Source organism: Cyphomyrmex costatus, unplaced genomic scaffold (genome assembly GCF_001594065.2).
Source record: "Cyphomyrmex costatus isolate MS0001 unplaced genomic scaffold, Ccosl1.0 scaffold92, whole genome shotgun sequence".
In the NCBI taxonomy this organism is placed as follows: Eukaryota; Metazoa; Arthropoda; class Insecta; order Hymenoptera; family Formicidae; genus Cyphomyrmex; species Cyphomyrmex costatus.
This window is the reverse complement of record NW_017280506.1, coordinates 200852-210611: the sequence shown is the minus strand read 5'-3', so window position 1 is coordinate 210611 and position 9760 is coordinate 200852.

The following is a 9760-nucleotide window of genomic DNA, read 5'->3' as shown; positions in this document are numbered from 1 at the left end:
TATCTTTTCCCCGACTTCTTTAATAAAAAAAAAAAAAAAAAAGAGGAAAAAAGACAGGAGAGAAATATTCTACATTTTGTACGAGTACTTACTACTTGATTTTTACCTCGTTATACGTATGTTTTACCACTGTAGGTGTGTATGAAACAAAAAAACGAATCGCGCGAGATAGTGCGCGGGTGAACGATTAAAACTGTTTTGCTCCCGTCATTGTCGAGCCGACTACAAAATACACGGTGCAGAAATAAACGATATTTACAAATCATTCTTACGCTTTCTTGTTTTTTTTTTTTTTTTTTCCACGCTACCCAGATCCGCTTTGGACGATCTGCGATTGGCGCGTTGGAGTTCGAAATACAATTCTATTTGTAATTTTACATTTGTGTATGAGAAATATTTATCCTACACAAATATATAAAACATATCTTATCTAATAAAACACGTGTAAATATTATAAAATTAAATACAAATAGTTTTTGTTTTTTAAATTGTATAATTCAATTTTTATCTGACGCTAATTATCGCAATTGTAAATCGTTACAAATTTTTACAAACAAAGAGAAGTTAAAATTTTTAAGGTAGGTATGAGGTCCTTATTCTATAATAACAATACTGTTATTTTATTGTTTGCACTTGTTTGTGTTAATCTTGCATTGCGCGCAACAATATAACGACATTGTTACTGTTATTAAGAGTTAGAATATGAATCTTAGTTTTATTTGAAAATGTGAATAAATCAAATTATATTATTATAGTTCTAGAATAAAGCAAACTTCCAGTTATTACGTGGCATTAAAAAGAGAAAAGTATGATTAATGAAATAACAAGTAAAAAAACATTCTCAACACTATTTAGATCACGAAAAGTATATAGGTGTCCAACTTCCTAGGTATTTTATTTGTCCAAAATTGAATTTCATCCTCTAAGCTATAATCCATGACGATAATTAAATATTCTTGAATCTGCGAATTAATTAAACATGAATATAAATAATACCTTTTTAAATTTTTTAAGTTTTAGTTCGATGTATTTTTTTTTAAATTTTATTACATACTTAATGTTATAACCGCTTTATTATTTTTATTTTGTGATTTGGCTCTAACCGTCCTTCATCTATGCTTAATTATTTTTACGTAAAGAGTCCTTTATTTTCTAATTTATTTGTTATAAAATACTACTTTATAGAGATCGATTAAATTTCACCCGAGAATCGACTGCTTCTCGAGAGAAGCTTAACCGATTGTTCCGCAACGAGCCACGAATTTTACAATTTTTTTCCTCACGCAGGTTCCAATTTCCGCGAAACAGCCCCGGAGTGTTATTCGCGACGGAAAAGCGCGATCGCATCGCGATTGCTCGCATGCGATTTGATCGAGAGAAAAACGCCCGTTTTCCTCCCGCCTTCCAGGAATTTCATTTCTGCCACGGCAATAAATAACGATACAGAACCGCCGAGCCGCGATATCGCCGCATTTGTGTATCGCCGTTATTTTTCACGGCGTAACCTCTGATGTTGAGACGTATCTCAAGCCAGCGATTAAAAGTGTTTTTTTTACAAACCGATGTCATCGATGCATGCCCGAGAGCGGAGCGGAGCGGGGCGGAGCGGAGCGGTGACGCAACGAACCGTTTACGAGCGACCGCGCGGATAATAATAATCGACGCGGGCGTGGGGGGGGGGGAGACGATCGCGCGGGAAAACACACGCGGATTTTTGTTATATTTTTTTTTTATTTATTGTTTCCTAATCGATTCAAGCGAGGCTCCCGCGAACGAAGTGTTAATATCCATTTATACTTTCTCTATCGAACAAATATTGAGATACATATTTGTTTTAGCGAAACGCATACGAATGAAGCGTAACGTAAATTTGTCGTCTTTTTGATAAAAGCAAATAATCGTTTTAAAGTGATTAAAACAGTCCGCTTTGAATAATCTGTATAGAACTGACGTTATTTTAAATTCTAAGAGAGAATTTTTGTAGCTTTATTGTATCGTCGCATATTTTGTTAATGAATAAAATTCTGTTCTGAACTTTCTGACGCGAATCACAAAATTACACATTGCGTAGAGTATCATAATTATAATTCTATTTTGACGTATGCGATTTATTATATTTTATGCAGTTCGTATTTTGATTCTCATTTATTCTTCTTTCCATACACAACACACAAAACTAGACTTTTACTCTAAATTTCCCGCGAAAAAAAAGTTAATATATTCTAAATAAAAGTCTTATAAGTTCTTTATAAGGATTTCATCAAAATTTATGTAAAAAGAATTTATAAAGTCCTTATATAACCTTATAAATAAATGCGTACATGTATATATTTTTAATATAGTTTATACTAACAACTTATTTAAGTCCAATTTAAACTCTTATTAAAGTTCAATTTATATAATTTAATTAAATCTTAACAAGTTTTAAATAAGTTGAATTAATATGTTTTAATATGGTCTTATATAACTTAATATGGATCATTATATGGTCCAAATTAAATCTATATAAGGTTTTAATAAAACCAAATTTATTAAAATCGTTATTAAGATCTTATTTATTATTATATTAAATTTTAATGAAATTTATATTTAATTATTATATATTAAATCTATATGTATTTTTTTTCGCAGGATATTAGACATACATATAGTATGTACACTTTACATGGTTGCGTATTTCGATTCTCCTTAAATAATTTTCATATTGTACGACACAAAAGAGGATAAATAGAATTCTATCCCGAATTACGGATTTCAGTCACGACTGTACGAGTCGAATTAAGACACGTGGAAGGAACAACCTCGGCGAAGGGCGCGCGTAATCGAGGAAGAAGGGTCCCCGATTTCCACTGCAGCAGCCCTTTGAAACTGAAACGGGCCCCTTTCCGATGACCGATCTCGAGTTTTCGAGACATCCAAATATTTTCATGAGACACACGGGGCCGGTTTTGCGGGAGGGTGGATTTTTGGACCGCGCCATTTTTGCGGAGAGAGAGAGAGAGAGGTTTCTTTTCACCGCGAGAAATCGATCTCGAGCCGAGGATCCATCCGCTATATACGCGAGCGAGATTCTTGGCTGAAGAAGAATCCCGGACGAATCCCCGAGCAGTCGCTGCATAAAAAGGCGGATTACACGGTGTCCATTTCAAGACGTAGAAGGAAGAACTGGTGTTTGCGGTAAGTCCTCCTCCCCCCTCTCTCTCTCTCTCTCTCTCTCTCTCTCTCTCTCTCTCTCTGTTGCTCTCCCTCGTCCGCTCTCCTTCCCTCCTTCGTTGCAGGGTCCTGCGGGCGTATGCCGAGCCAGTAGGGGCATTATCTTCGCTGTTTTGCCGATTCAATTGTGTGTGCGGTGAAAGGCGGCGTTTAACAAGAGTTTAATAAAAGGCAAACAGCGCGGGATCGTCGGTCGTCCTCTCTCGCGAGCCATCCTCGTTTCTTCCGCTCCCGCGCGCGCGAAATCGCTCCGCTTCTTCCCCCCCCCCCCCCCGCATCGTACGTTCTTCCTCGAAGGGATTACCCGGGGAAAGACCTGGGCCTGTCGGTCCGAAGAAAAGAGGGAACACACGCGAAAGGAAAAGAGATTCGAGAAAGGATCGCCAGCTGCTTGGCTCGCACCGATTGGCTCGACCGAACAAGTAGCGATTCCCTCTCGCTCTCCCCGTCGTATTTCTGTTTTCGCTGATCCGCGCGGGCGGATAGACCGGGAATAGAGTGGCGTATACATAGATATGTATTCCCGTTGGATAGAGGAAGCCACACGGGGCGAGCAAACGTGTTTCGTCGATCGCGACAGAAAGGCATTTTGGAAAACTCGTCAATCGGACAACTCACTTTCAAAGCGTCTTAAGCTCGTGTCTCTGTGGAAATATAAATAAATTCTCGAATAGAGCGACTTCCACGAGTTTATTATTCGTTTCTCTGCCCTGTAGATGTAGCCCTCGAGCATAAGAAGCGTCCCGAATTTTGAAAAATACGTATTTGTAAATAATAACTCGGAAATTGGATTTAGGATTGTCGAAGTTATATAGAAATATTCACCGTGGATATAATATATACAGGGTTGGGTAAGTTAATGTTTTTTTTTTAACTGAATAAAGTTAAAGTTAATGGCTTTACAAAATTAAATTAAAAGTTGAAGGAATAAAGAATTAACTTAACGTAAGTTAAGTCAATATTGAATTAACTCAAGTTGAAGAAAAGGTTAACCCTTAATGGTCTAACGTGGGTCGTTCAAGTCCCGGGCGAAATTTGATAAGTGATCGAGTGATTTTACACGCGGTACCACCATTTTTAATACAAAATTATATACAAAAATAATTATTTTCGACATACAAATTTTTTTTTCTTGAAATTGAAGAATTAATGAAGGTCCATGAATTTTTGCAGATTTTTTAAAGCCCTTTAACATGTCTAAAAAACGCCGAGACACGAATGGCCCACGTTAGACCATTAAAGGTGCCGAAAAAACGTTAGACTAGTAAGGGTTAATTTCGAAAAAAATTATTTTTTAGATCAAAATGTTCTAATTTTTCTTAAAATGAGATTAAATAACTACAATAAAGATTATTAAGTAAATTAAATTTTTAATTTTTTTATTCACATGTGATGTAAGTATATAACACATAACGATATAACTATATAAGAATATATAAGTTATATAACTTTAAAAAAACAGCCAGCACATAGAAAAGATAGAAGAGTGATTACATTTTTAAAAATTACATCTTAAGTTAAAAATAAACTATCAATAAAAATACAACGTATCGATATAATGACAAAATATTAAATAATAACAAAACTCATAGTTCCTCAGAATCACATACATCTAGCATCTTAAGACATTCCTTGAGATTTAGCCTATGTTCGGATTCCGGCCTTAGTCTTATTATATCTTATTATTTTTCTAAGATATTTAAAAGAGATAAAAAAATTTTTTAACTTAAAAAAAAAGTTAAAAAGTTAACGTTTAAGGGGTAACGCCACTCTAGAGCTCGAAAAAAAGACATGTTTTTGATAATTTTTTACGGAGGTACAATAAAGGAAATGGAAAATCTGTTTATAGGAGTGTATTATACATGTTCTGAAGCAAATAAAAAAATTTTTTAATTAACATTTTTAAACAAAATGGCGGCTGCATAATACGAAACTCGAGACCATCTCTCGCTGAAAGGGCTTCACGGCCGGAAAAGTTTCTCCCACAATTTTCAATCCGGAACAAAAAACCAAAATTTTTTGTAAACTATATATAATTGGCTACAGAAGTACGTAGGGGATTTTGAAAATATTGAATTTTGAAAAAATAATGCTTATTTGAAGAAAAAATTCATTTTTCAGTAAAAAATTTCATCGTAAATTGTTTATAACAAAAAAAGTTGACAAGATATCAAAAAACTCCTACGTACTTCTGTGTAAAATCTAATTACAAAGCTACTGTTAAAATTTGAATTGAATCGTTCAAAAATTGTTCGAGTTATGTTTCCGGCCAACTTGAAAAACATTGTTTCGAGAAAAACGCGTTTAAAGTTTTAAGTACTAAAATAGTATAAATTTTTTTTATATACCTCTAGTCGGCAATGCCTGCACCATACATTTCACCTTCCAAATTCTCCTACTCTGCGTTTTTTCTGACCGATTTTAACAATACCCTGGCCTCTTTTGCCTTCTGCCACGAGTATCACGAATCTTTTCTTATTAATCGAGCGAAGGCAGTTTCGGTTTCGAAATAAGTACTTAAAAATTTTATCGCACTACGGGGCCAAGTGTACATTATTTTTAAGACTCTAAGGCATCATTTAAACAAAAAAAATTTTTTGATTATTTTGAAAATTCTAGAGTGGCGTTACCCCTTAAAAGTAACTTAGTTAAGTCAAAATTTAATGCATTTAAAATTAACTAAGTTAAGTTAAAAGTTATTAACTTTTTTTTTAACTTTTAACATTTTAACTAGTTACTACCCAACCCTATATATATATATTTATCATCAATTAAAAAACTATTTACATTCACTCTGAATGAATAGACATCATATCAAATATATCGAATAATGAATATACTTCTATGTATTCGACATATTCGATGTAATGCCAATTCATTCAGGGTAAATATAAATAGTTTTTGCATTGATGAATATATTCAAAATGGATATTTCTATTTGATATCGATGACCTCAATTGGATTCAATCGCACAATTTTTCGTCCTTCAATTCTTTACTATCAGGCCTCTAATTATATCGAGTGCATTCATTTCACTTATATTGTTTCATTCTTTTTGAACTATTGATTACAATAATAAGATTGAAGTGCCATTTTTTTGCAAAGAAAATAAATGTCGTTATAAATAATTTTTAGAGGCATCAAATAATATTTGAAAAATTGAGATTACAATGAATAAGAATTTTGAGGACGTAAAACTTAAAAATTATATTATTTGTGAATAAACATTGCAAACACTTTCTTAAAATAGACTTCGAAAGAAGATCTTCCCTTTTATTTCTAAAAAAAAAAAAAAATTGACTCCTGTTTCTTTTACCGATAAAATCTCTGCGAAGCTGAAGCTGTTCAATTATCGTTCGAAGACGGTCGAGATATGTATACTACTTCCATCTCCAAAAAAACGATCGATCGATCGTTAAACCGCAAAATCCGCCCCTTCTCTTTTTTTCCCCGATTTTTTCCCGTCTTTTTTCTTTTGCGCCGCGCTCAGCAGAAACGAGCGGACTAAGTAAGTCAGTAACCCAGTGGAAACTCGCCCGGGGCGACACCACCCCTTTGCCCCGTCCCCTCTGCCGATCGATCAGTTCTGATGTAATTATCCAAACGTTGAATTTTTTATCGCGGTGAAACAATAACGCATTTTCAGAGCAAACAGCATCGCTCACCGGAGGCCGCGGAGGCCAGGCTCGCGCCGCTCTGGGGGTACCCCATACGTCGTCCGCTTGTGCCCTTGGTGTTTACGCAACGTGTAATAGAATAATCTGCGGCGTTACAGGGGGGGAAAAGGTGGGCGGGGGGAGGGCGATGCACCGCAGGGCAGAAGTACCGCGGCACATCTTTGTTTACCGCGCGCCATCGGTATTCCCGGCCCGGAATATCTCTCCTCGCGCCAATTTGCGGAAGAATGGTAATCGCGCGATAAAACGCGCTTTTTCTTTTTTTTTTTATCTTCTTTCCTCGCCCGGCTGTCCCCACCGCTGTTCTCTGCACCCCGCCGCCGCGCCGATCGCCGTCGTGTCAACCCTTGCTGTAAAACGTCGTATTAATGAACTTCAGCAGAAAAGTAAGTTACGATCTACGTCAATCATCATTAATGTTTCTTTTTCATTTACATCTCTAGATTTCCAAATTTTTAGGAAGCAGATTGTATTTATATTTGCACGTTTGTGCAAATTTGGATATTTATGCCTGTTTATAAACAAAAAAATATCTGCGCATAAAAAATCCGATGTCTCTGTTTATAATCTTCGAACAAGTTTTACAGGTTGCTCCATAAATTGTTCGCGTGCGTGAAAAATTTTGCATATTTTTATTGCAAAAAGTTAAGCTTATCCAAACAATGGTATTTCTCCAATTTGAAGTAACATATGTATGATTAATAAATAAAATATCTATATTTTTGTTAGAAACAAAATTTCCATAATATATTCAGTAAAATAATATCGATTATTTTGAATTAGATCATATTAATTTGGGAAACCTAGGTGCTGTGGACTTTAAACATTCGTCTTGTTTCGTATGATTTTCGAAGCGAGATGTCATATAAAGGCCTTTATCGGCCGTTTAATACCACTATCACCTCCAATTAAGCCATTCGAGCTATTAACTCGCACCTCCGGATTTAATCATTATGCCGTTGTACAATCGCGTTGTATTGTGCGTTGTATAATGTGTCATACAATATTATTATGCTATTATACAGTTAGTTTACTGTGATAAGTTAATACGCGCGTTGATAGAAGATCTTGAGGCCGCAGCATAGACCTTTGCCTCAGGCATAAGAGAATCAATCAATCGGAATCCTTCGTTCTTCTTTTTTCATACTTTAATTGATTGATTTCCTTATGCCTATAATACGTTGTGCAGTATTAGATAAAAGTCTGATCAGCTTTCTACAATAAGAGTCATTACCTCTCTAATCAATTATCCTTCTCCAGAGTTGGATAGTAACTAGTTAAAACGTTAAAAGTTAAAAAAAAAAAAGTTAAAAGGTCAATAACTTTTAACTTAACCTAGTTAATTTTAATTTAATTAAATTTTAACTTAACTCAGTTACTTTTAAACGTTAAATTAAATCTTACAGGATCGTACATACGTGAGAAACACGCAACCATTTAAAACTTAAAACTTATAGATAATGGCTTAAAATCATAGCATTTAAATCATAAGCCATAGGAAATCGACCAATCACAGTGGAATGTACAATAAGAAGAATATAATCGATTATAATTAATTAATTTTTTACAGTTTAAGACTTAAGTTTAGATAAATGACTTATTGTAGGAAATGTGTTAACCATAAGAAAATTAACCATTTCAAGGTCTGTGCTCCTTTATTATGTAAAATATAATAAATGCCGTCGCGGCCTTATATTCTTCTACAAAATAAGCCATTATCATATAGTTTTAAGTATTAAGTCATAAGAAATTGACCACTCACAGTCGATTATTCTTCTCACAATCGATTGCGATTGGTAAACTTCTTACGATTTAAAACACGCAAAACTTAAGTAACGGCTTATTGTAGAAAGCCCATTTACGGTTAACTTTACGCAGATCGTTTAGCAACGAATACGGTACAGCGCCCGACAACGCGTCATTGGAGGAGGAGGGGGGGAGGGAGGGGGCTGAGGGTGAGAGTTTAGGTCGCGGAAAATAGGGGTAATCCCGTGCTACACGAAAACCTCATCGGGCTTTGCCGGGCGCAAGACGCAGAATCAACAGATCCAGCGGGATTAGATAACAATCCCAACGGGATTGCCGCGGTCCTCCGTCTACATCCACCGTCGAATCCACCGCGGAGAAGTGCACCCTATTGTTGGCCCACCGAGTTATTGGTATCACTTAGCGAAATCCGTATCCTTTGAAGACGCGGGCTTTAAAGGGCCACCCATCCGCGTTGGCTGCACTAGTCGGCGTAAGTCTCACGTACACGTTGAGCTACTCTTATTTATTTATTCGTCCGCTTGCTGATTTATTTATAGCTCGACAGCCCCGGGTGACCACTAACGGGGTCAAGCTATTTCTCGCGTACCCCCGATAACACGCGCAGCCCTGTGATACGCACGTTTGACGAATGAAACGTTTTGTCGTTAATTTTTTCCAGAGACCCTCTAACCGGAAAATCTCTCTGCGCTCCAGAGAGCGAAATAATACATTTTTTTTTTCTCACTTATACATGATTTTGACGAACGAAAACTGTCGAATTCCTTGACTAGATTCTGATTAGAAATTGTCTCCCAAGTTTTTCCTCCTGACAGCCACGAGCGATTTTCTTAAAATTCTGTGGGAGAGAAAAATGTAGATATATACTTTTTCCTTGTACATGTCTACTATTTTACTTTCTTACCGTCTTATAGGTACTTTATATAACTTTAATTAAGATTATAGAATGAGACTTTATATACACGAGGAAGGTACTATCTTTCTCTCTTATAGGATTTCACGACAAAATCACTATGGTAGCTAAACTTTGTTATAATCTCTTCTCTGATTCTTCCGCGAGAAGCGCAGCTCTTCGTAATTTTGCAAAAAACCCCCCCCCCCCC